Raw genomic sequence first — 6,000 nt, 5'->3', positions numbered from 1 at the left:
GGCTGCTCCAAAGTTTAGCAGCTACGACTGCAAAAGCACGGTCACCTCTGGATTCAAAATAAGAACGGTGACCAGATAAAAGGCCACGACCAGATGGTCTGAGTGGCCCACAGCTGGAATAGGAGTAACTCGGCTATATGTGCGTCATCGTGTTACAGAAATGATAAAGATAGGAACTGTTCCGGAACAGAAAATGAAATGAAAGCCACTTTATTTTGTCATTGTATGGTTACAATGAAATATGGTCTCTGCATTCAACCCATCCTATTGTATAGGAGCCGTGGGCAGCTGCAGCACCCGGGGACCAACTCCAGTTCTTCTTTTCATTGCCTTGCTCAGGGGCACAGGCAGGAGTATTAACCTTAACATGCATGTCTTTTTGATGGTGGGAGGAAACCCACACAGACACAGGGAGAACATGCAAACTCCACACAGAAAGGACCTGGGACGGCCTGGGGTTCGAACCCAGGGCCTTCTTGCTGTGAGGCAACGGTGCTAATCACTGGGACCACCATGCTGCACACTTCACTGACTTCTAATTTTTTGAATATGTCAAGGCCACACCAAAAAAAAACAAACAAAAAAACCCCACCATTCGCTGGTACTTCACAATAAACACTAAATAGACCAGTCGTGCCCGTGAAGGGAATTTTAGTCATTTTGCAGTTATTTTACCTAATCTTAGAGGTAGAGAGGAGTCAAAACGTCTCTATTTCAAACAATGCTTGTAAAATCATACTTGTAAATACTGTGTATATAACATTTATCCGGCCTTTTGAGGATGCCTTTATCTCAGCCATCTTATATTTCAAGAAGGGGATATATTTTTCGGTAGAGGAGGACACAATGAAGCACAAGCACTGGCCGGGTTTTGGTTGGGATGATTTTGATTTCTTGCTGTAGCGGCTACTATTGTTATGTTTGCCGATGACGTCGTGCTAGCAAACGAGGACAAGGAAAAGTTGGAGAGAGATCTGGAAGAATGGAGAGAAGCGCTGGAGATTAGAGGACTAAAGATCAGCGGAACAAAGACGGAGTGCCTGTGCATACATAAGCAAGTAGAAAGTCCAGGATCGACCTTGGGAGAGGTCCCGGAAGTTAACGAATTCAAGTACTTAGGACCGACAACACAAACAGAAGGCGGTGGTAAGTGGGAAGTCAAGAAAAGGACACAATCTGGGTGGAATTCCTGGAGAAAGATAGCTGGAGTACTGTGTGACAAAGGAATGCCATTGAGGGTAAAGGGCAAGGTATACAAATCGGTGGTTAGGACATCCGGGTAGTGTAGTGGTCTATTCCATTGCCTACCAACATGGGGCTCGCCAGTTCGAATCCCCGTGTTACCTCCAGCTTGGTTGGGTGTCCCTACAGACACAATTGGCCGTGTCTGTGGGAGGGAGGTCGGATGTGGGTATGTGTCCTGGTCGCTGAACTAGTGCCTCCTCTGATCGGTTGGGGTGCCTGTTCAGGAAGGAGGGGGAACTGGGGGGAATAGCGTGGTCCTCCCACGTGCTACATCCCCCTGGTGAAACTCCTCACTGGCTGGTGAAAAGAAGCGGCTGGCAACTCCACCTGTATTGGAGGAGGCATGTGGTAGTCTGCAGCCCTCCCCGGATCGGCAGAGGGGGTGGAGCAGCGACCGGGGCGGCTCGGAAGAGTGGGGTAATTGGCCAAGTACAATTGGGGAGAATAAGGGGTGGATAGCGGGGTGAATAAAAAAACAAAAACAAAAAACAAAACAAAAATCAATGGTTAGGCCTGCCATGTTGTATGGTATGGAAGCAGTGACAATAACAGAGGCTAAAATCTATATTACAGGTAGCAGAGATGAACATGCTTGCACTGGTGCTTGGGAGTGAGAAGAAAAACCCAAAAGAGAAATGAAGAAGAGAGAGCTACGTTGAAGATCAGAGGAAGTGATGAGAAGCTGAGGGAGACAAGATTGAGACGACATGGACAGAGAGGAGGCACAGACTATATAGGAGAGAAGGCATTGGGCCTGGAAATACCTGGGAGAAGAAATGGAGGAGGACCAAGGAAAAGATGGAGAGATCAGATAGAGGAGGACATGAGGAGGGCTGGCCTGCGGGAGAGGGATGCGTCGGACAGGAAGCTATGGAGGGCAAAAATCCGCTGTGGCGACCCCTGAGAAACAGGAAGGAGGAGAAACTATTCTTTATCAATAGGAATATTACTTCCACACGTGCCCCTTAAGTCTTGAAACAGTAAAGTATCTTATTAAAAAAATGTACTCTTAACTATTTACTCCTATGCATTTTCAACTCAACCGCTCACTCTTACATTCTGTAGCTAACACTGCCACCATGTGGCCAAACGCTGTATTGAGGCTATGATAAGCGGATGACTAGTGAATGCCGAACGACTTTTGATGTTATTTTTCTAATGGCAAACCACGACGCCCAGACATGTGGGGCTTTAGCAGTACAGCGCTGTACCCATGCTGGACCCGATTTAGCTGTGGTCCGGCATCGGTAGGCTTTCCGTGGGAATACCACAACACCTTAGAAGAAGTGGGCCAGTAAAGAGAATCCATACTTGAGCACTTCATCAGCCTCTGGACCAGTGTTTCTCAACCCAGTCCTCAAGGACCCCCTATCCTGCATATTTCCTTTGCAACCCTGAATAGGTACCCGTTTGTAGTTATTCAACCAATCAGCAACGAATTTTGTCAGACGTCGCACACCTTGCATAATTAAGTGATGTGAGATGATTGGTCGAGTGAGTACAAGCGGGGCTACCTATGCAGGGTTACAATGAAAATCTGCAGGATAGGGGGTCCTTGAGGACTGGGTTGAGAAACACCGCGTCTGGACACTCTTTTTAAAGAGTGACTTACGAGCAGGCAGGGCTCATACAGGTGCAGCGCTTCCCTCGGTGGTCTGCTGCGTGCGTGTGTGCGTGCGTGCGTGTGTGTGCGTGAGAGAGAGAGAATCCTCACAGACATCTCGCCAGAGTGAATCGTCCTATTTGGGATTTCTATCAGCTGATATAAACGCTGTGGTCCAATGTGGGGGGGGGGGCACCGGTTCAGGGTGAAATCCCGATACCGAGCCATGGTATGGTAACAGCCTACCCCCCCGAATCACGATGCGGAACCGCAACGGACAGACGTTTGAATGCGAGCTGCGTCAGTGTGTTCACGCTGGGAAGTAAAGTAAAGTAAATTAGTTTTGCTGCACTTTTACTTTGGATTATACCCCCCCCCTCACGTTGCACAGTGGATAAGAGGGGATGGCGCTCAGCTATAATTAAAAAAATAATAATCGAATCCCATCCGAGAGATCGCGACACGACACGGACCGTCAGTAAGACATCGACTCGGGCGTTACACGCGACGTACACGCAGCGGCACGCCGAGGGAGAACCCGTCTCACGCGCGCGCGCACACAGGAAGTCACGCGGAGCGGGCGCGGTGATTAGCAGTCGGCTCCCGGCCTGCGGTGACGCGCTGGGGCTGACGCGGGGAGATTGATCTTCACAGCTGGTTGAGTTTCCCCGCAGCCCAAACCGGTACCGCCCGGCTGCAGAGGGAGCGGTCCGGCGTTTGTTCTGCGGGGCTGAACGGAGCCGAGCCTCTCCTTCCTTACGCCTCCGGTTCAGATTAACAGATTGTGTGTGTGTGTGTGTGTGTGTGTGTGTGTGTGTGTGTGTGTGTGTGTGTGTGTGTGTGTGGTGGGGGGATGGGGGGGGGGCGACGGAACCAATAACACTTCCGTTGCCTGGATTCATTTAGGCCTAAATCATCAATCATGACACATCTGTTTGATGTAAATGGACAGTGAATTTTTGATGGGTTTTTTTCTATTATCTTAATTTGATTTTCAACAAGTCCCCCTTGTCAAGTTGTGTGTGTATGTGTGTGTGTGTGTGGTTGCCGGACGCAGTTCTGCAGATGAGCCCATTTGTGTATTGATTTCTATTACCAATACAATCGCCCATTTGATGATTTAGTCAGTCGGGGTAAAGACGCACGTGTTCACCTCACGCCGGGGTGGGGTTAGGGATAGGGTTAGCCAATCACAGACAGGGTAGGGCGGGTCTTGGCGTGGCCATACTAGGATTCGCAAATTCGCGCGCGGGACGGACTGTTTTAACCACCTGCGGGCACGGCGGGCAGGAACACGTTCTGACCTATTTTTCCATTTGAATCCCGGTTTCCGTCCTTCGTTGCTCCACAGACCAACACTTAAATTCAGCCCCGCAGAACTTTTCCATATGGAAGATGAAATGGCTTTGTTCTGAGACGCAGGCATTCCTTGGAATATCGCCATCAGCCTTTTCCACGCATGCCGCTTGGCCGACACTTGTCCACGGTCCCTTGCTCGATACGCCCGTCGGCAGGGCGACTAGTACACAGCCTGGGCGGGGGCCTCTCAACAGCGATAGCGTTGTAGGTGTAGCGCCACAGCGCCACCTTGTGGCGGACAAAATATACTGCAACCGCTGCGCGTTCACCGGCATTTAAACTCGACAGCATATATAATTCAGTGATTTAAAAATCGTTTTTATTTTTCAGTGTTTTGATAAAAAACAAAACAAAAAAAAAACAAAAAACAAAACATACCGGAATTGTCCAGTATCCGCTCCCATTGGCTATACTGTGGTTATCCCAGAGAATCATCAAGTACCGAGTCTATATACACAACAACCGGAGGTGGGGGGGGGGGGTTGGGGGGGAGAGAGGAGAACTCTATTCATCGCTATCCCAGATTCGCCAAACAGAATTAAACTTCACAGATTCTATCATTTCACAAGATGCAATGCCATTAAAAAAAAAAAAAAAAAAAAAGAAGAGGGGCCTCTACAGCTGACTTCTAGTGTGCCCATAGTCTTTTCGTACAATACTCTCTATAAAGTAATGCATAATAAACATTTCTCCTTTACAATAAATTAGGACAGGCACATTCTCCTACAGTTTAATCGGTAATATAGGTCCCTGTATCATGGTTTAAAAAAAAAAAAAACAGGAAAAAAAACATTTTACAGGTAATTTGAACTGATCAACACACACACGCACACACGCACGCACGCACGCACGCACACACACACACACACACACACACACACACACACACACACACACACACACACACACGGGCAAAAAAGAAACCCCAAGCAATTTTTTTTTCCATACAAGATAAACTTCTGGGTAGCTATTTTTTTTTTTTTTTTGGTTTTGGTGTGAATGATGCACTTCAAGGCAATTTAATTGAGAGCATCTGAAAGTATATAATTATATAGATTTTATATAAATATGTACAAACCCCCCCAAAAGAAAAAAAAAAGTCCAGTAAAAACATTCAGGTAAAAAAAGACACACACAAAAAAAACATGTTAATGCCATAGAGAGTAGGCTCAGGACCTCAATAACTTACAAAAACTGTAAAAAAGTAGCTGGAAAATAAACAACAAAAATGTGTTCATTACAGTATGCTTGTTTTTTTGTTTTTTTTTTTATATACGCCACTGCAAATCTTGCCTCTCATGAGCCAAGACCCGCACAAGTAACATATAGCACCAGCAGAAAATATGGGCACTGTTCAGTGCCCAAGTGATTTGCCCTCCGAAGGTATAAATATCTGGAACGTGAACGCAATGGTACCAATAAAAAAAAAAAACCCAAAAAGAATAAATTAGTGTCAGGCCTTCTACAGGTTATTTACAGGTTGAAAAAAATACAGGAGCTGCTGCTTTGGAGGAGATGTGGAGTGTATGGATGGGCAGGGAAGTGCAGGATGAGAGGAGTGATGACGGCAGTGGAACTTGCAGCAGTCTTGCAGCACATATTTAAGGAGGTCAGAGTTCAACCTCTGGCACATTCATCAGGTGAGACCCGTGCCACCGCCCCCCCCCCCCAACACCCCCCCTAAAAAAGTCGGTCCTCACAACCCGTGCGTGTGGTGAGGATATTATTTTTAACAACAGCTATGTGAGTTGCTCGAACTTCTGTTGCATAGCTCATTTATGAAACTTAAGATG

The sequence above is a fragment of the Lampris incognitus genome, chromosome 6 (assembly GCF_029633865.1).
Source record: "Lampris incognitus isolate fLamInc1 chromosome 6, fLamInc1.hap2, whole genome shotgun sequence".
NCBI classification, from domain to species: domain Eukaryota; kingdom Metazoa; phylum Chordata; class Actinopteri; order Lampriformes; family Lampridae; genus Lampris; species Lampris incognitus.
This window is presented reverse-complemented; position numbering follows the sequence as displayed.